Source organism: Equus przewalskii, chromosome 26 (assembly GCF_037783145.1).
Source record: "Equus przewalskii isolate Varuska chromosome 26, EquPr2, whole genome shotgun sequence".
Lineage (NCBI taxonomy): Eukaryota > Metazoa > Chordata > Mammalia > Perissodactyla > Equidae > Equus > Equus przewalskii.
Genome location: NC_091856.1, coordinates 30,301,537 through 30,322,873, shown reverse-complemented (window position 1 = coordinate 30,322,873; position 21,337 = coordinate 30,301,537). Strand labels below are relative to the sequence as shown.

Genomic DNA, 21,337 nt, shown 5'->3' with positions numbered 1-21,337 from the left:
GGAGGTGAATCCCCTGCAGAGAACACGATGGATTTGAAAGCTCTACAGAAAAACCGGGAACGGCCTTGCTGCTCTGGGTCTTCATGGTCTACGCTCTCCTCAGTAAGTTCAGGTGAGACAAGCCTGACCTGCGCCTCCCCTTGGGGAAAAGTCGTGGAACTGATGGGTGAAGGTGATCAGGCAAAGAGGGCCCTCACGATGGTACTAGCCTGGAAACCACTTCTGAGAAGAGCTCATGCAAAAAAGAGAGACATAACGTTGTAGACAAACCCACAGCCCTGAGGTCAACAGGGTCCATGAGGAGCGTCCTGAGGACTCCTTGAGCACTTTGTGACTTTAGAGCTGGTTTCTCAGACACCACCTTCACCACCTGACTAGCACCATAAGCACTACACAGAGAACCAAGAGAAAACAGCCAGAGGTGCTTCTTGGTGCTCCCACAGCACCAAGGATAACTAAAATGGCAGTGAGCACTCAGTAAGCACCAGCTTCCTGTCAGGCACCATGCTAAACATTCCACTGAATCTTCAGCAACATTCCCAGCTGGGTAACACTGCTATTCCCAGTCTGCAGATCCGTAAACTGAGACTCAGAGCAGGGAAGACACTTGCCCAAGGTCACAGAGGTTGTGTGTCGAAGAACCAGGATTTGAACCCTGGTCTGCCTGGCTCCAGAGCCTGATTCTGCTTGGCCACTTCACTTGAGGTCCTCTGTCACAGCCACTCATCTTCTGGTCACCTTCTGTTTGTGTGTGACTCCACCAACCATCAGCTCCCCAAAGGCAGGACGGAGCTCCTTCGTCTCCACGTGCCCAGCATCCAGCAAAGGATTTAGCCCAAAGCAGGAGCCCAGCAAAGCTGGTGAATGAATGCCCAGACGAAGGAAGTGAAGCCTCCTTTCTTTTTAACAAAGTGACCCCAGAAATGCGCCAGGATGCTCTTCACAGAAGCCCACCCAACCGACTCTCCCGCACCCCTGGTCAAAATCTACAGACAACCTACTCAGCTCCCTCAGGCCTGCTCCAACACAACCCCACCCCAAGGGAAGGATGAGCAGCCACACTTCTGAGCAAGCAGGAGCAGCTCATTTTTAGACTTGTCCTTTTTTCTCTTCTCCATTTTGTCCTGGAGCATCTAGAGCAAATATTTATTTCCTCTCCCATCCCTAAGACTTTGTAGAATAAGTGTCACCAGCCATACTCAAAGCCTACATCTAGTATACGGCACAGGACATGCCTATCTCTGAGTCAGCACTCAAATACTGGGGAAGGAAGGAACAGAGTCCAGAGTCTAGGTTTCACCAGACATCTGATGACTTATCAATAAGAGTTTGCCAACATTTGGTAACATGACTTGTCTGAGCACAAGTCCATCACAATGTTCCCCAAGAGCTGACCCTGGAGACTCAGCAGCAAGGAAAGTAGGAGACTTTCCCTGTGCAGTGAGGAGACACAGGCATAAGTGATGCCTGCAATCACCAGGCGCACGCTCCGATCAGGGTGTGCACACAATGAAAGTCAAGCAAAAGCAAACGGGAGTGGTCACTTGTGCCTAGGAGACTTGAGCAGCTCTCACAAAGGAGGGGAAAGCCGAGCTGGGAAATCATTCCCAAATCACCCAGGGAGAAGTCACTGTTTTCTGCCTCCCTGGTCACCAGAGGCTCACCTCCCCTTTTTGGTCTCCAACGTGGGGACCATCGTAGTGCTCTGTAATCAGTGACTTGTGTATCTATCTCCCTGCGCAGTATGTGAGCTTCTCGAGGGCCAGGACTTTTGGGCATCTCCAGGGCTTACTCTCAACTGCCCGGGAAATACCTGCTGACAAAGAATAGGAGAGCCCACTTTAGATTATTAGCAGCACAGCAGCGATCCCTTCCTGAGCATCTACTATGAGCTGCGATTGCTGTGAGTGCTCTGCATGCAGGATCTCATTTCCTCTACGCAAAACCTCAAAAGGCAGATTCTATTATCACATCCATTTTACAGATAAGGAAACCAAAATGTAGAAAGATTAGGTAAATTGTTCCAAGTCATACAGCCAGTAAGTGACGGAGCTGGACTTTGATTCACGGGCTGAATAGAAAATCAGTTTTCAATGACTAGTGAAGAAAACCTTTTCCTTTCTCTTTCTGTCATCTGCCTTGCATCCAGATACATGGGCTGCCCTTTAGTCTACTGTTCACTGGGATCAAAGCCATTTCTTTCCTAGATGAGAACAAGGAATGTCCCCTGTTATTCTTCTAAACAATGACTGCTAACCATTACTGAGTAAACATCGGGAGTGGCGGGGGGGAGTGGAGATCCAAAATTGTGCTTACAATATCAGTCAAAAACATTCATTAAGGAGGAACTGTATGTACCAATTGGAACATTTTCCAATGTTGGAGCAATTTCTAAAATAGATCAACTGAATAAATGAAGAAGCAAGAGTATGTCTAGAATGCTATTCTTTGTGTAAGAGAAAGAATATATAATAAACAACAAAATGGTACTAGTGCTTGCCTCTGGGGAGAAGGACTGGGAACTGGTACCTTGAGAGAAGACACTTTACAATTTGTTCCCCTCTGAACTACTTGCCTTTTAAAAAAAAACCCATGTGTGATTTTTTTACTTCTTAAAAAGAAATAAGATAAAACACCATTTAAAGAAAATACTTATTGCCAGGTCTTTCCCAAATGCTCACATACATATGATTGCAGTCATGAAAAATTATGCATGTTTATGAACAAAAACTGGATGAACTTAATTCGTGGTGAAACAGGCCTGTGAAACAACCTTTGTCTTTCACGTTGACGTTCACTAACGTTGTTGCAATACTTTTTCTGCAATAAATAAAATACATTTGGAAGGTACAGATACAACATACATATAAGCAGCAGGGACGATGTGCCTCATCTTCTTCTTAAAGCCCCTCATCCGTCCCTTCAATAAGTATTTAACGAGCACCTACTACGTGCCAGGCAAAGTGCCAGACAGGTATTTTTCAAAAAAGAACTAAACCACAGGTCATTAGCTTCCTCCCTCCTGCCTTGCAGGGAAATACGACGGCATGCTAAGCAGAATGCCAGAACCAGGACCACTCTCGATGTCACCTGGTCTAACACCATCCTCACTCAGCCCAGAAAAGAGGGGCCTGGAGAGGGGAAGGGATTTGCTGAAGGTTAGATAAGAAGTGAAGGCATCAGAATTACCAGTCCTGCTCGCCTTACATGCTACATGCTATCCTGTTGTGTTGAAAGATGGGCAGGCAGGGAGGGGCAGGGCTGGACCCTAACACTTAGTGCCTAATATATCAGGTGTCTTCACATATCTTCTCTCATTTATTCTTCATAACAACCTCTTGAGGTGGGCATGGTTATCCTTGTTTTACAAATCAGGAAACCAAAGTTCTGAGAAGCTAAGAAGCTGATGCACAAGGCTCCAAATGCACACCTGTCTGACTTCCAAGCCAGAGATTTTACCCTCCATACTGAAAAGGAAAATCGACTTAAAAAGGTGGACTGGGGCCACATCTCAGGGAGCCTCGGATGCAGTATTTTCATGGATGAAGTTTCTCTCTCAACCCGGATGTTGTCACTCTAACAATAACAGTCAAAAAGCAGATCCCTCACTACCCAACACACATTCTAGCTCTTGTGTGCCACCAAGCTTGGGCTCTCCTTTTCACCCAAGGAGCAGGATGGTTATCCAGAAGGCAGCAATCTCCCAGAGCCATTTACATAGGATCTGCTGGGACAGACTGGGACAACTTACACAGGCTGCTTCTAGACCCTCTGAGTACCTGCCACACAAGCACTAGGGACCCATCCCTGAGATGCCATCCCTACAATGCCAATGGGTCACCACCACACCAACTAAGTGGTAGTGAGAGAGGCCAGCACCATGGTGGTCAGTCCCCAAAAGTCCTATAGCTTCTAAAGTGAAGAAAAATGCAGGCCAGTGTGGGCAAAGCCTCCTCCTGCTTCCTCTTCTGTTCATGCAACACAGGTAGGAGGAAATCACAGTTCGGATTGGTCAAACTACTAGTAAGCAGAGACCCTGAGCAATGAAAGGTCACACATGTGTATCAGACACTCTTGTGAATAGGAAGGAGTCCTATTCAGTCCTCACTTTCTTCCCTCTGCCCCTGTTAGAACCTGATGAAATTCTGGTATTCTTCTCTGTTTGGTATCTTCCTTCTTAAATGTGGTAAAATCAGGGTTCATACTTGCATGGGGACGGGGAATTCCATAAGGCCCAAGCCTAAGCCTCATGGTCCAGTTCAGAGTCCTCTCTGGGGTTGGGGTCTAAAGGTCAGCAGACAATTAAATGTTCCTCTGCTTTCTATCTGCCAGTGCTCCCTGCCACACTCCCTCAGAGGCCTCACAGGGAGGAGCAGTCATGATCCCAGACAGGAATGAGTATTTAGGGACTCCCCTCCACAAACCTCATCCCAAACTTGAACGAGAAAATGGTCTACTGATTAGAAATCCCCTGCCCTTTAGACCCCCAGTTCCCAAATCCAACCTGCCATGGGCACAGAAGAGAAAAACTCGTAACTTTACCCAATGATGTGCTCAGTAAGCACTGTTCCATCCTATCCTCACAAGGCCCCTGGGAGGCACGCGAGGGAGGCACCATGACGCTCACTTTGCAAAGGAGGAAACAAGGCTCCAAGAGGCAAAAGACTCTCCCAGGTGACACAGAGGCAAAAGCTGCTGAACCCTCGTTCCTGTTCTTCCCTCTCACAGGGCTGCCATTTCAGTCTTTTGGAGACTACCACTGTTAAGATTTGCAGCAGCAGCATCCGGTACCGGGAGCCAGCAAGCCAGGACCCTTCCAGCTTCGCACCACTCTTCAAACACACACATTTCACAACAGCTGATCATTGAGGAAAGCCAATCTAGGCAGGCCCCCTGCAACCGCACCACGAAAAGCCCCTGAGACGTGAAAAACGGTGCGCCCCACTTAAGGGCCGGCGTGGCACAGGGAGAGCCGCCGGCCTCGTAGCCAGGGCAGCTGAGACCCAAGTCCGACTCAGGAGAGGCACAGGAAGGCCTGGCTGGTCCTTCCGGCCCAGCGGCAACCCTCGAAGCCTCCAGAATCCTCAGAGAGCCCAAAGCTCCTGCTCCCACCCAAACCCCCCTGGACAGCGGAGAGGGCGGCACTCCCTTCCCCAGCGACCACTCACCCTCTGCCTGCTCCTCACCTGGAGCTCCGCTTCCGGACCTGCAACCACTCGGGCCCCGCCCACCGGCCCTGCAGGTCTCCCTGGCCCCGCCCCTTGCACCTGTGGTTTCCTCAGGCCGGGCCTCTCCAGCCCCTTCGGCCTCACCTCGCAACCCCCTCCCACCGGCAAACCTGTGGTCCCACCGGACCCCGCCCCCTGCACCTGCAGTCACTCGGCACCCCCCAACTGCCTCCAGCCCCGCCCCCCGCACCTGCGGCCTTTGCCCCGCTCCAGACCCACCCCCGCCGGACCCGCGCACCTTCGGCCCGGCCCCCGCGCCTGTAAACCCGCCCGACACAACCTCCGCCCCCCGGCCCCGCCTCCCGCCCGAGGCCCCTCCCAGGCCCAGCGGCCCCTCCGGGTCCCGCCCCCCGCACCTGCAGCTCCCTCGGCCCGGCGCTCCGGGCCCGGCCCCGCCCCGCCCCGCCCCGCCCCGCCCCGCCCCGCGGGCCGCTCCTCTCACCGCCCGCTCTCGCCGCCGCCGCCGCAGTCCCGGCCGGTCACCTTGACGCGGGCCGCAGTGGCTGCCGCCGCCTCCTCATGGCCCTGGGAGCGGCTCAGGCGGCAGCGGCGCCTTCGCTTGGAGGCCGGGGCCAAACCGAGCCGGGCCGGGGCCGGGCCGGGCGCAGCTGGAGCGCGGGGCGACGCGGGAGCGGAGCCGATGCCCAGCCGCAGTAGGAACCGTCCGCTCCTGGGCCTGAGCGGCGGGCCGCCCAGCCAATCGGCGCGCGGCGCCAGACCAGCTCCCCCAACCAGCTCGTCGCAGAGGCGGGGACACGCAAATAGACCGGCTGGGCGCGCCAGTGCGCAGCCGCTGCAGCCCCGGTCCTCCCTGGCCTCGGCCTCAGCTCCAGCCCGCAGACGCACTCTCAGCCTGCAAGGATGCTCCGCTGCCCGTGCACCCGCATCAGCGCCCCGCCACGCCCATCTCCTTCCTAGAAATAGCAGTGCATCGCGCTCCCTGTACATCCTTCCAGGCCTCACACAGTATTCCTTTGAAATCCCTACCTAGGATTTATCGTTTTCACCAAAAAATGTTTTTGTCAGACATCACCTTAATACCCATTCTTTACAATTCAGAGGTAGGCGCAGAACGTCAGAGCCAGAAGAAACCTCGGAGAGCCTCGGGTCCAACCCATTTATTTTACAGCTGGGCAAAATTAGGCCCCACGAGATGAAGGGACTTGCCGAAGACCACACAAGTGCAAAGGTGGAAATGAGCCTGTCTGCTTGTCACTGCTACCAGATCCTTGACTCTGTGCCAGGCACGATGAGGTGAGCAGAAAGGTTAAGTTATTTGATTAAAGTCTCTGAGATAATACGTTGCAAAGACAGTCGAAGCCAGGTCTGTGAAGCCCTGAAAGTGCAACCATCGAAGGGAGGCCCTATGACCTGCCTTAACTCTGAATGATTCTTGGGCACATAGACAAATAGAACGTCATTTTGACAATTTTCAAATTCATTTTGCAGGAACGTCGGAGTATGGAAAGATTCGGTTACTGTTCTTCCCAAAGCTTGAGGAAGAATAAAAGAGAGAAACAGACAGAAAGAAATAGAGTCAGTGGAAATTAAACCATTTCTAAGTCTTCAGGGATCTCTGAGGGAAATTGCTGCCATTTTGCTTTAAGAAAAGAGTAACCATCAAAGAAGATACTTAACTCTTTTACTTAAAGAGGACAAGAGACCATGTAATGCAATGGTTCCTCTCAGACCCTCTGGATTCAGAAATGCACAGGGTGAGGGTTGAGTGCAAAAGCTGGGGAGACAGCTGCCTGAGTCCAAACTCTGGTTCTGCCACCAGCAAGCTGTGTCCAGGTGAGCAAGTTACTTAACATCTCTGTCCCGCAGTTTCTTTATTGAAAAAGGAGTATACTAAAAATAGCGCTCTCTTCAGAAAGGCTGTTGGGAAGAGTAAATGAAATAATACATGGAAGAGGGCCTGGCACTTAACAGGAGCTCAGTAAACATTAGCTACTGTTTTTTCTGCCCTGTGTGACTTAGGGCAAGCAAAGGAGTTTTGCACAGCGCTTGCAATAAATGCTTGCTAATGGCATCTATTATTTTTGTTATGCTTATACATAGCTTCTAAGGTTTTTCAAGAAACATATTCTTTTGTAATATATCAAAAAATTATTGTAAACCCAATTTTCAAATGAGAAAAGGATCTGAATAGACAGTTCTTCAAAGAAGATGTGCAAATGATCACTTAAAACGTGAAAAGAATCTCACTATCATTAGCCATCAGGGAAATGCAAATGAAAACCACAATGCAATACCACCTCACGCTCATTAGGATGGCTATAAGAAATAAGATGGAGGGGCTGGCCCCGTGGCCGAGTGGTTAAGTTTGCGCGCTCCGCTGCAGGCGGCCCAGTGTTTCGTCAGTTCGAATCCTGGGCGCGGACATGGCACTGCTCATCAGACCATGCTGAGGCAGCATCCCACATGCCACAACTAGAGGAGCCCACAACGAAGAATACACAACTATGTACTGGGGGGCTTTGGGGAGAAAAAGGAAAAAATAAAATCTTAAAAAAAAAAAAAAAGAAATAAGATGGACAATAACAAGAGGTGGTGAGGAGGTGGGGAAATTGGAACCCTCATACACTGCTGGTGGAAAGGTAAAATGGTGCAGCCGCTTTGGGAGGTGCAGGCTGGCAGTACCTGTAAAGGTTAAACATATAGTTACCATATGACCCAGTAATGCCACCCCCAGGTATACACCCAAGAGAAATGAAAACGTGTGTCCATACAAGCTCTTGTACACAAATGTTCATAGCAGTATTATTGATGATATCCAAAAAGTGGAAATAACCCAAATGTCCATCAGCCGCTGAATGAATAAAGTGTGGTATATCCATACAATGGAATGTAAAAAGAAAGGAAGTACTGATCCATGCTACAACACAGATGAACCTTGAAAACACGCTAAGTGAAAGAAGCCAGGACACATATGATCCCATTTCTATGAAATGTCCAGAATCGGCAAACTGATAGAGACAGAGAGTAGATGAGTAGTTGTCTAGGGCTGGGGGGATGGGAGAGTTGTCTAGGGCTAGGATGTGGAGTTTCTTTCTGAGATGATGAAAATATTCTAAAATTAATTGTGGTGATGATTGTACAACTTGGAATATACTAAAAGCCATTGAATTGTACACCTTTAATGGGTGAATTATATACTATATGAATTATATCTCAATAAAGCCATTTAAAAAAAGACATCGTAAAGTCTGATCCCTCATGTCACTCCCATGCTCAAACGTTGTGTAACAGGATGTGGAGAGGGTCCCAGCTGTGTCTACTAGGGTTCAGATCACCCACTGTGAAAGTATGATGTGCTGGCGGAGTAGACCAGCTGTCAGCATCTCATGTGTTTGAGTCACTCTCAGTGAGGGCAAGGAACTTCTGAACCACAGGAGAAAAGGAGGGTTAGAGAAGTCACCAAGGGGGCTCTGCACCCAGACCAGGTGCCTCTGCACAGGCTTGTACTTCATGGAGAGCCAAGCTTTGCGACAGTTCAAGGAGCTGTTTTCATTAGAGGTGCTGATGATCAAGGAAGCTGTGGTATACAGACTCGAGGGTGGCCCCACAATGCACACCTCTTGTGGTACCTGGCCTTGTGGATCCCCTTCCCTCAGCATGGACAGGATCTGGACTGCTTCTAACCAGTAGAGGAAGGCAAGGATTTTAGAATGTATGTGATTATGTTACATAAGATGGTAACCCATCTTGCTAGGAGATTCTCTCTGCTGGCTTTGAAGAAGCAAGCTGCCCTGTAGTGAGCTGCCCTGTGGAGAAGGTCACTCAGCGGCTACCAGCAAGAAACTGGGGCCCTCAGTCCAGCAGCCTGCAAGGAGCTGAATTATGCCAACAATCACATGAGGTCAAAAGTGGATCCTTCCCCTGTCAAGCCTCAGATGAAACTGCAGCCCTACGAATGCTTGCTTTTTTCTTTTTTTTTTTTTTTTGAGGAAGATTGGCCCTGAGCTAACATCTGGTGCCAATCTTCCTCTTTTTGCTGAGGAAGACTGGCCCTGAGCTCACATCCATGCCCATCTTCTTCCACTTTATATGTGGGATGCCTACCACAGCACGGCATGCCAAGCGGTGCCATGTCCACACCCGGGATCCGAACCGGCAAACCCCGGGCCACCAAAGTGGAACGTGTGCACTTAACCACTGTGTCACTGGGCCGGCCCCCCTACCAACACCTTGATTACAGCCTTGCCAGACCCTGAGTCAGAAGGCCCAGCTAAGCTGTGCCAGACTCCTGACCCACAGAAACTTGGAGGTAATCAGTGTGGTTTGTTTTAAGATGCTACGTCTGGGATAAAATTGTTAAGCAGCAATAGATAACTAATACAGAGGCACAACCCACCCTGCCCTGGTGCTGAGAGGCAGCTGCTGTGCAGAGGCCAGCAAGCACCCAGGTGCGACAAGGATTCTGGAATGCAGTGCTCCTCCACATGCTGGGGGCATCAGGAGACACTGGAGAGGGTATAGAAAAGAACACCATCCTCGGGGGTACAGATAGCAGTGGCAAAGGTGAGGGACCCCCAAGGGGAAGCAGCCATCAACATGGGCAGCAGGGGGACACTGGAGAAGAGGAGTTAAGAATGAAGTTTTCAATTCAATTAGTTCTAGGAAATAATGCCGGCTTGACTGCTTCCCAGCTCTGTGGCCCTGAACAAGTGGCCAAACCTCTCTAAGCCTCAGTTTTCTCACTTATTAGAAGATAGTGTTCAGAGTACCTACCTTGTAGGGTTCTCCTGAGGAAAAGTGCGTTAATCCTCTCGTAGCTATGGGAACACGCTTGGCAGACCTCCAACTATTGGGAGCTCATTTGACCAAGGGCCCGGCTGCTGCAGTCTGAAACCCAACAAAGCATTTGCACTCAGGCAACGCTACACGTGGGCTGCACCCAATGACAGACCGTGGCAGGGATTCTAAGGCAGGCCTGCCCCCGGGTGACCATGGGACTCCTCTGACGATCATCTTTGGCTCAAGGACTGCCTAACAGCCCTGCTGAACCTCCCGTAGACCGCTTGGTGGTAGGACACTTCCACACACTTCCTTCCCCGTCTCCTTCACTCGGGGTCAGACTTGTATCAGTCTGATGGCTCTCTAGCCTTCCTCAGCCTCTGCCCATGTCCCCTCATGAAATCCTTGCACATTTAATCCGTATTGGCATCTGCTTCTCAGTGAACCCGGACTGGCATAAGAAGTACCAGAAGTGGTCAGGGAAAATAGGCAGTAAGATGTGGATTTAGGACCGGCTCGCCCACTGCCCAGCAGGCGAAGAGGGCACATGGATAGTCCCTGGAACAAGGTGGCGGCTCGAATGCTAAAGATTTCTCTGGTGACAACCTGGGAAAATATCCTCGTGGAGGAAAATACTGTAGTGGGAGCTTTGACACCAATGGTTGAAAACTGTGGGGAGAACAATGCCTACAAAGACAGAGGGAGTTAGTTGATTGCTTACAGCTAAGTGGTGTTGCAGAAGGATAATGAGACTGAAGGCTATTAAGCAGCAGTTGATGGCTAAAGAAAGAGCCAGAGAGCTCCAGAGGTAGCTTACAAAGAGGCACTCATCACCTGTGGCAGTGGAAGGACAGACTCATCGAGTGGCAGGCTGAAGATCTCACTGTTAGAGTCTAGAGTTTCAGAGATATTCGAATGCTTAGCCACGGCAAGTCTGTTGGGTGAAGGTCAGGGCCCTGGTGGAGAAAACCTAGGATTCTAAAACATGGGCTGGGGACATCTGGATGGATGTTCCTGAGGATGTTGACTCTGCAACATGCACCCCAGGCCCCTCTGGGCTTGCCAAGCTGGCTCCCCTTTCTTTAGTAAGAACTCGAGCCACTGCTGAGCTGGCAGTTGCTACAGAAGCCCTTCCCTACAGACAATGGGTGCCCCCACCTTTGGTGCTACCCCCACCTCCTCTCCAGGTTGCCAGGCTAGTAACTAAGGTTAAGTCCCAGCATAACCTGGCTGGGACTATAGACTATACACCTGAAGAATGCCAGAATTAGCCAGCAGGTACTGGCAGAAGCCAGGGGAGTACCCCAGGACTGAATTTTGTGAGAGCTTGATCAAGGAAGTTAGAACATAAGACTACATAAGCAAAAATTCCTTGACTTAGGGACAGATTCCTTTTTTTTTTTTTTTTTTTTTGCTGAGGAAGATTTGCCCTGAGCTAACATTTGTACCAGTCTTCCTCTATTTTGTATGTAGGTCACTGCCACATGGCCACAGCCAAGTGGTGTAGGTCCAAGCCTGGGAACCAAACTTAGGCCACAGAAGTGAAACATGCCGAACTTAACCACCAGGCCATGGGGCCACTGGAGACACATTCTCAGGCCATGGGATTTAACATTCTAACAAGGACCTCAGCTGCTGGAGTGGCTCTTAGAAGCCTAGCAAAAACTATGGCCAATTCTCAGTGAAGTAGGAATACCTGAGTTGCCCTGGGAGACGGCAGAAGGAGGGGACGTGCTGAAATGGACAGAGTCGATCCTCATTATTCATGGTTTCCATTTTGTGAATTAGCCTATTGCTAAAATTTATCTGTAATCCAAAAATCAATATGCTCAGCACTTTTGAGGTCATTCCCAGGCAGACAAAAAATTTGAGTCACCCAATGTGCACATCCCCAGCAGAAGTCAAACGAGGTGACACTCAGCCTTCCTGTCCAGCACCCATACTGTGAACAAGTGTCCTTTTTGCAGCCTATTTAGTGCCCATGGTTTTTGCATTTTTGCGCTTTCTGTTGGGGATTCCACCGTTTAAAATGACCCCCAGGCATAGTGTTGAAGTAAAACTGGGAAATGTAGTTCTCGGCACCCAGCTCCTGTGACACGTGGCAGAGCATGGGGCGGGGCGGGGGGCGGGGCAGAGGCATGGCGCTAAGTTATTGGCAGACAGTCCAGTGTATATGTTAAACCATTTACTGCTTAAAAAATAACTGTAATGGTTGCCCTACGGTTTACAATGCTCATTTTTAATTAATCAGAGTCTATCTTCAAATAATATTATACCACTTCACATGTAGTGTAAGGGCCACATCACGCTGAGAAACATGTAATGATGGAAGGAAGCAGCTCCTATTCCTCGGGCCGAAGGGACCAAGGAAAGGAAAGGCTCTGATCTCCAATTCCAATGTGTGGGAGGGGAGTGGTTTTCTCCACACCAACAAGCGATTCTCTGACACCCACTGAGTGTCCTACAATTCAACTTATTCTGGCACCATCTACAAGAGATAGCATCAGATTCCACAGGTTAAGCGCTCAGTCCCACAAGACCACCCTCCACTTAGATGCCAGTGGCAAGTGCAGGTTGTTACCTGTGCCTCTGACCGACTGGCTATAAATCAGAGGTTCTCACAACCCCCTCTTTGGGTTTCATTAGTTTGCTAGAGCAGCTCACAGAACTCGGGAAATCAGTTTATTCACTAGATTACCAGTTTACTACAAAGGATATTAAAGGATACGAAGCAATAGCCAGATGAAGAGATACATAGGGCAAGGTCCCAAACAAAGGAGCTTCTGTCCTCGTGGAGTTTGGGGCCCAGCACAGTGGCACATGGAAGTGATCTGGTTCACCAAGCTGGAAGCTCTCTGCACCCCCTCCTTCTGGGTTTTTATGGAGGCTTCATTCCAAAGGCATTATTGATTAAATCATGGGCCATTGGTGATTGATTCAACCTCTAGCCCCTCTCCTCTCCCCAGAAATCAGGGGTCAGGACTGAAATTTCCAACCCTCTACTCATGGTTGCTTCCCCTGGCAACAAGCTCCCCCGTCTTTAGGGGATTTCGAAAAGTCATCGCATTAAGATAAATTCAGGTGTGGTTGAAATGGGCTTGTAAAGAATAACAAGCCACCCATTTCACCTTTATGGCTCTGAAGTCTTTCAGGAACTGAGGACAAGAGATCAAATACTAAAACAAGAGAAGTTCCCATTGCTCTTATCACTCAGGAAATGCCAAGGGTTTTCAGAGCTGTGAGCCAGGAACTGTGGATGAAGACCAAATATATATGAAAAATATATTTTGGTCATCTGAATGACCAAATATATATTTCTTATAAATCACAATATCACAGAAAGATTCTGGGTCATCAGAACCTAAAAGCTCAGAAAAGCTTAAGGAAGCTGATCCACAGAATCATGAGAAAATGATTTGGTTATTGTTTTAAGGTACTAAGTTTGGGAGTGGTTTGTTACACAGCAAGAGATAACCAATACAAATATCTTCACACTCTGTGAGCATCCATACATCTTTTCCCAAAGCCGTCTTGTGACCATCTTCCAGTCCTTTTCTTTCCAAATCCCTGACAATCTAGCCAAACCATTAGCCATCACTCATGAATCTAAGTATATCCGCACTTCTGCTCATCTCTCAGTCCACAAAAAATGGACAACCAAATGTGTTGCCCACTGGAAGGATTTCTCTTTTTTTTTTTTTTTTTTTATTAATGTTATGATAGATTACAACCTTGTGAGATTTCAGTTGTACATTTTTGTTAGTCATGTTGTGGGTACACCACTTCCCCCTCCGTACCCTCCCCCCACCCCCCCTTTTCCCTGGTAACCACCGATCAGATCTCCTTCTCAATATACTAATTTCCACCTATGAGTGGAGTCATATAGAGTTCGTCTTTCTCTGACTGACTTATTTCGCTTAACATAATGCCCTCGAGGGGATTTCTCTTTACACCATCTTTCAGAGACACTCTTGCTGGAGCTGTGCTTTTTCAGCATAGGTGTAGATTGAGGCTCTAAGTTTGGATGGAGGTAGAGGGGGCAGTACGGCAGGAGTGGGTGTTATCGGTATTGGAGGCACCTATTCATACAACCTACTTGTACCTTCTGGACATTCTTAAATCCAAACTCTTGCATACCGTTTCTACTTGATGATGGATTGCTGCTGCCCATGCCCCTCTTTATGGCTTGGTGGGTCAAGTAAGATTCAGTTCATCATGGGCAGCTCAGTCACATGGTGACTCAATGTTCCAGTATTAAGAAATGGAAATTATTCTTTTAATGGAGATAATAAACAATAGTACCTACCTCACAGAGTTGTTCTGAGGAGTCAAGGAAATAATGCATAAATAGTGGTTAATATATTGTCTGGCACCTAGTAAATGTTTAATACATGGCAGCCATCATTGACTGGTACTACCAGAAGCAGTAGTAGCTTCCTATGTAGGTCTGCTGAAAATTAATGTGTGCTAAACATGTCACATTTCAGCATACCACTTATGTCTCATTGAAATGTAATATGGTCGCATCCAATTCTGTCAGTCTTTACACTTAGTGACTGTAGGTCAGTGTTAGATTCAGACCCACTTTCCCTGTGTTCCAAAGTCGGGTTTCTAAGTAGACAAGGCTGAGGGCTGGCCCCAGACCCTGGTGACATCCCCACGGTGATCTAGCCTGGAGCCAGCTGGCTGACCTTCCTTTGGTACAGACCTCACTGCAGCAATATTCTCCATGAAAAGGCCTTTTCAGCTTTGGCGTTTCTACAGTACGCACTGTATAAGCAGGCACTGAATTGAGCTGTGCTGCCTCCCCACGGCTGCGGGGTAAAACCCAAATCTCTTAGCTTGAAATAAAATATACCACATTTGGCTCCAACTACCCTTTCCACCTTCATATCCTAATTGCTAGCATTTATAAAGCATTTGCTATGTTTCATCTCATTAAATATATGCTTTTATTCAATAAATATATATCTATAGGCATTAAATATAGAAAAAATTATGCATATATTATACATAATAACATACGTTGTATATACGTGTGTATACTTTCACCTAAATAGTCTCATACAACATATATTCTTTTGTATGTTGCTTTTCCACACTCAACAGTAGGTCATGGATATTTCTCCATGCCATAAAGATTTATTTACACATTTCTATAATTGTTTTAAATTATTCTCTACTAAAGCATTGTAGGAATGTATCAGATTTACTTATGGACATTATGGTGGCTTCCAACTTCTTGATATTACAATCAATGCTGGGATGAATAAATTGATACATCTTCAGTTACTTGTTAGATTATCTTCTTGGGTTAAATTCTTAAAACTAGTACCGCTGTATCGAGGGGAAGGCACATTTAAAATTTTGAAACATGGCACCAACCTACCTTCCAGAGATCTTACAGCGGTTTATATTTCCAACATCAGGGTATGAATGTCCCATTTTCCCCCACCCTCATCAATGCTGGATATTGCCAAGTGAATAGGTAGAAAAATGATCTCTCGTTATTGCTTTGATTGCTTTCTACGGAGGTATAATATCTTTACTACGCACTTATTGGCCTTGAGTATTTCTTCCGTGAATTGCTTCTTTAGGTCCTTTCCCTTCTTAAAATTGGACTATTCATCTTTTTCTTATTAATTTTAAAAGCTCTTGTACTGTATGTTGCAAAGGTTTTTTTCTGAACTTGTAGTAGTTTTTTTGTTTTGTGGTTTTGCCTTTACTAAACATATTTCACACTGTATATACTAAAATTTATTTTTTCCCTTAGGATTTCTTCTTTTTGGTCCTTAATCTTTCCTGCTGCAGAAGCAAATAAGTCATTACTTCCTTTTTAAATTTTTTTTAAACTAGTTCTTTCATGGTTTCATTTTCTACCTTAACTTTAATTCACCTGAATTTTGTTTCACGGTCTTGCCCACTCTTCACTTGCCTGGGCCTCCTCCCTCAGACTGGGTCTCTCCTGGTCCCTTCTCCCTCCAGCAGGATATAGGTTCTCAAGGGACCTCAAGACTAGTCCCAAGCAATTTTAGCCCTAATGCTGAGGTCTCCACTTACAGGATGTGTCCATTGGCTCCAGCCAGTGAATACAATTTATATCCAATGCAAGACTAGTAGCATTTCAATGCTTTTCCACCCAGCACCAGGGCCAGCAAAGACTCATCACAATGTAATCTTTGCTGGAGACAGCAGGAGAGAGTGGTGTCCTGGAATCAGAGTCAGGCCACCTGAGTTCTGCCATCCAGAACCTGAGAGAGTGGCCATCTTAGCGCCCGGGACAAATTCCAGGTGCAGAACACCTGGTTCCCGGGCCCTCTGCCCTCTGAGAGTTCTGAGAGCTCCCAGGCCCTGTTGCTGGCTCTCTGGGGGAGCCAAGGAGGCTGTAAGCTATCCACACAGCCCCTAGGAAGGACACCACCAAGCTCTTTCCGTCTGGGCTGAGACTGTTATATCCAGGTGGCCCCGACACTTTATAAAGGGAAACGCCTCCACAAGTAAAACTGTCAGCAGACAGGGCTGGGTTTACCTTCAGGGTGGAAGTCCCCAGTATTCCCAGGGCCTGCAGCTGGTCATCCCCTGACCGCAGTTTAAAATAGGGCCTTTCAACAGAGCCTGGTGGCACGAGGCCCCTGGAGGCCTGTTCTGGGGACAGGGGCAGCATGCAGTGGAGGGAAAGAAGGGAACTAGTAGTCTAGTAGTTTAGTTATTGAATGCTTAAAGATGAGCATTCCCGTCTCACCACCAGCCTGGCCAGGGTCCAGCAGGCAAGAAGGGTGAGCGAGGCCAGGGCACCGGGAGGCTGTTGTGTTGAAAGGGCAAACAGGAAATGGTATGGATCAGGCAACCGGCCCCAGTGCCCTTCCTCGGCAAAGATGATACATGCAGGACAGGAAACCTTTCGGCCGGCTGAGTTAGCGCCAGCACCTGTGATGAGCTCACAGCTTATCTCCAGAGCAGCCCTGGAGAGTGCAAGGCGGAATGGGCGCTGCAAGGAGAAGAAGCTCGCCAAGGGAACGGGTGTGAGGCCTCAGAGGAAATTCAGATGCAAGAGTCCATTCTCGGAGCGCAGCTCTCGAAAACTAAAGGCGGCTTTCGATTTCCACATTAATATTTGGAGAAGTAAGGGGTGAGAATGAAGGAGCTGAAGGGTAAAAAAAAATAACCCCCCAAAACCCCCAAAACAACTGAAAACAGCTCCAGGAAGCCAGATGTGTGATGAATAGAGTGTCTGGCAGAGACAGAAAACATGAAAGACACATGAAAATAATCTGTTTGCCAAAGAAGTGTTCTTCCAAGTTATGGATTCCACCACCTCAGTCCCAACGAAATTCTGTCTGAAACATGTCTCCTAATAATATTAGTGAAAGCCCTGAAGTGGAGGGAGGTGGGCAGACAGAAAGGGGAAGTATGTCCTCAGGGCCTAGGCTCTGGAGAAAACAGCCCAGTCACATTTAGCCTAGAGAACCCCAAAGAGAGGGCGAGAGGGAGATGGGAATATCACTGAACGGTGAAAGCACCCTGTGGTGCTGCAGTGGAGTACAGAGGGCCCAGGGTCCAATGCCAGGGAGGCAGAGTTTGGGCTCCGGATAATGAGGGACTTTCTATCATGGAAAGCTGTCAAAGATGCCGAGTTCCTCGGGAGGTGGCCACCTCCCACATGCAAGTAGAAACCAGACATTACTTACACGGACTACTGGAAGAGTCCTAGTATTGGGAGGTGGGGGGTAGACAGCCTGGGAGGTCCCTTCCCACTCTTAGGAGAGTGCAAGGGTCTTTCCCTTCTACCTTGAGCACTCTGAGGAAGGGAGCAGAATTCAAAAGTGCTTATCCTCTGATTTGCATATTTTAAAGAAAACACACACACACACTCGGCAGTTGAAGGTGGTACAAGCAAACTTGCAGGATCTATTCTAGCTCAGTGGCTTGGGCCATGCACAGCCAATACTGGGGCCAGGAGGAGCCCAGGGAAGAACAGGGGCAAATCTTGTGTTGGGACACAAAGAAGAGTGCCCGAGGGCTGACCAGAGTGCCAAGGCTGAGGCCAAAAGGGATGAAGAAATGTTTTGAGTGCCGGAACCTCACTGCCTCCACAGCAAAGCTTGAGGTGGGCTTGTCTGCACAGCTGGAGGGGCGGCAGGACCACCAGCAACACCTAGCTAGCCGCCCCAAAGGGGAATGTCACTGTCCCCTAGCGGCCCAGCCATGATTAGATCCAAGCTCCATCAGGACAGAGGCAGGAACAGAAGCAGCCCTGGTAAGCAACCTCTTTCGAAGATGAGGGGTCCCTTTGCTGTCTCAGAGTTGGAAAGGGAGGCAGCTCTGTACCTGCGGACCCGGGCAGGCTGCCTGTGGGTGACTACATTATAACCCACTGTCTATACAGATGTGAATACCGCCCCTCCCTTTAGAGTAACAGTACATTTTGCCCACTATAAGCTACATCAGCAAGCTCGATTGCACACTTTCCCCAAGCACTGCACAGCCACCGCCCAGCCAGAGCTCCACGGCACTACTCCAAGTTGATCCGTTCTGCAATGTGTTTCCTTTGAGCTGGGCTCTTTCTGCCATTTATTTTGTTCTGAAAAGTTCTGAGCACTATTTCCTGATACAAGGTAAGCAAACTAGGCCTGCTCTGAGAAACAAAAGGAAAACATCACATGAGATGTTTAAATATGAGTCTTTGAGGCTTGCGGGGCTTTCGAGGAGAGGGTCCAGGAAACAGAGATGAAGACCAGCAAGCAATTAGGGATTGGTAGTTGTCCTTTGACATTATAAAGGACATCATAAACACCCCTGAAGCCAGGTGGGCTTGGCCAATTGTATGAATTATAATTGGAAGCCAAAGGATAGATTGATCATGACTTCAGAACAAATGAAAGGAGCCCAGCTACCGCCAATGGCCTTAGCCAGCAATGCAGCGCAATACGGTCTACAGAATATCTGCTCCGACTCAGCCTACCTGCTTCAGGTGGTGCTCCCATTTCCAGGGCCACACCTCCTTGGGATAGTCCTCTAACCCTGCTGCGAGGCTTGCCTCTGATTCTCAACATTGGCCTACTTTTCCAGCCTTAAGGAAGAAGCAATTCTATCGGAAGCCACTGCCTCATAACTTACGCGACCACAAGAGTCCAACTCAATCATTTTATAGACAAAGGGGGGTTAAAGAGGGTAAGTAACCTGCCTAAGGTCATGGTCAGGCAAAGGCATGGCTAGAAGCCAGACCTCCAGACTTGCAAGTCCTGAGTACCTCAGGAGTCCCCAGGCCCCCAGCTAGCAAGGGAAGCTGGTTCCTACGTGGGCCTCTTAAACATGCACCATCTCACTGCCCACTCCACTGTGGAGGAGCCCTGGGGAGAAGGGAGAGACCTTGCTTTACAGCAAGGAGGCTCCAGCGCAGAGGAGCCGAATTCAGTCCCCGCCCGCTGCCCAGCCACACTGCGCTGCTCAACCCGCCTGGAGCACATGCATTTGCTCATCATTCAGTCCTTACTGTGCACCTGCTGCAGCTGAGGGAGACAATCCAGGAGCCCAGCTGTCATGGAGCTTACAGGCTAGAGGGAGAAACGTTAATTGAAAAGCTCCCTCATCAATCTACAGTTACAAACTGAAGTAAGTGCTGCGAAGGGCAGGAACACGGCCCAAGGAAAGTCTGAGTTGAAGGGGCCTGACCTAAAGGGCTCCCTGCTGAGGGAGGCCTGAGCTGCCGTCTGAAGAGGAGGGAACCGGCTAAGAGGGAGCACACAGCTGGAGACAGCAGCAACAGCAGCGCAACTCCGAGCTCCGTGGCAGGAGCAAGGGGGCCAAGGGGACACGTCTGCAGGAAAGCAGGGACAGGATTCACCAGCGACGTGTTCTGGGGAAGCCTGCGCGCAGACGGGCGCCCCTGACCATTCACTTTGCCACATGAGAGAAAGGTCAGAAATATACCTGCTTCTTTCTCCTCTTTCCAGACCAGAGTGGCACAAGAGCCTCTTATGAAATCCTAACCTTTCAAAAACAGTGGTTACAGAAACTATGACACTGCAGACGGTTGTGAGGGCCAGTGAAACTCAGAGGCCAGAAAGAGCAAACACAGAGGGAGACCACAGCACACTGCTCTAGCAGCATTTTTATTTACAAACAGCAATTTCCATTGACTTTATTTATACCATAAAAAAGCCATTTACAAGCAAGAAACAAGAATTCAGAACAAAATTAAGCAGCACTGAAATATTCATGTCACAAATCTAAAACAAAATGAATACAAGAGTAAAATATCATTTGAATAAATAGTCTTAAATTCATGCTATAAAATAATCCTTAATGGCAAGTTACTAGTTGATCCAGCATCCGCTTAGCTAGCTTCATTTACTTCATGTGGTGATGAAGTGTGGAGTTGTGAGGTTACCAGTTTATATTGCAAGATAATGACACTGTGTTAAGTCATTCAAATTGCTCAACCATTTATAACGGAAAAAAATGTTAGCCCTACTAATAAAAGTGGTGAGAGAGATGGTTTTCACATTAGGAAAATGGTCATTCTCAAAGAAACCAGGTAAGTTTACCTCTTACTATAGTCAGGGCAGCAACCAAAGGCTTGGGCAGCAAGTCCAAAGGTTGAATTCACAGCATACTTGTCACTGAGGGGCAGCAAGAGGTCTGTTTACTGAATCTGCTGCAAGGCTGACTCCAGGCCTTGACCGAGAACTACAATAGCCCTGTCTGTGCCAGACCCAGAGGGGAACCAGAGAAAACAGGTTCTCCTCCAGCTGAGAGTCAAGCACTGGGCAGAAACAGTGGAAACACTCTGGCACTTACTAAAAAAGATGTATGTGGCGTGTGACAACCATTACAAATTTGGAACAATGTGAATGACTCTTCTGAACTTTTAGTTCAGTTGCACTGAGTAATATGAAATCTATGATTTATGAACTAGATAGTTTCATATAAAGAATTTACATAATTCCCCAATACTTTCATATATAAAATTTAATAAATAACCCTGACCAGTCTAGAAGCACCATTCAAGGGGCGTGCGCCCTTGGAAAATAGTTTAGGTGTTGCATATTTGAGTCCCTTTCAGTGGAGGCTTCACAGGAAACCATTACAGAATTTAACAATAACAACGACAACGACAACAACAAAAATCACAGTAACTAATAAAAAAAGTTGTTAAAATAAAATACACTGATTTCTGTAAAGTAAAGCTCATTCACATAGATGATCTCCCCCCCAGCCCTTGTTTTGTGTTCCTGCAAATTCCTCCTAGAGTCTAGGCTGTAAAAACAAAAATAAAAACAAAACCACACACAAAAATATGCAGGTCTATGGTCTGGGCTAAGGGAAAAACAAAGACTTGGTTATAACTGCCATCATCAGAAAAGACA

At 48.1% G+C, this 21,337-nt stretch overlaps 1 protein-coding gene across 45 annotated transcripts in view; it reads right to left on the bottom strand.

Annotated features, from left to right (window-relative positions):
• The window catches only part of RALGPS1 (Ral GEF with PH domain and SH3 binding motif 1), a 309,385-nt gene that overhangs the window by 265,331 nt on the left and 22,717 nt on the right, over positions 1-21,337 (bottom strand). For 15 of the 45 annotated variants that reach the window (XR_011533384.1, XR_011533386.1, XM_070595472.1 and 12 more), the window contains exon 1: positions 5,671-5,906. The exons of 5 other annotated variants lie outside the window; for them this stretch is intronic. The gene's annotated coding sequence lies outside the window, so the exon portion shown is untranslated. Of the gene's footprint in view, positions 1-5,168; positions 5,402-5,670; positions 5,941-21,337 lie in introns of those variants that run through there. 25 more of the 45 variants (XR_011533385.1, XM_070595476.1, XM_070595473.1 and 22 more) reach the window with 9 other exon arrangements.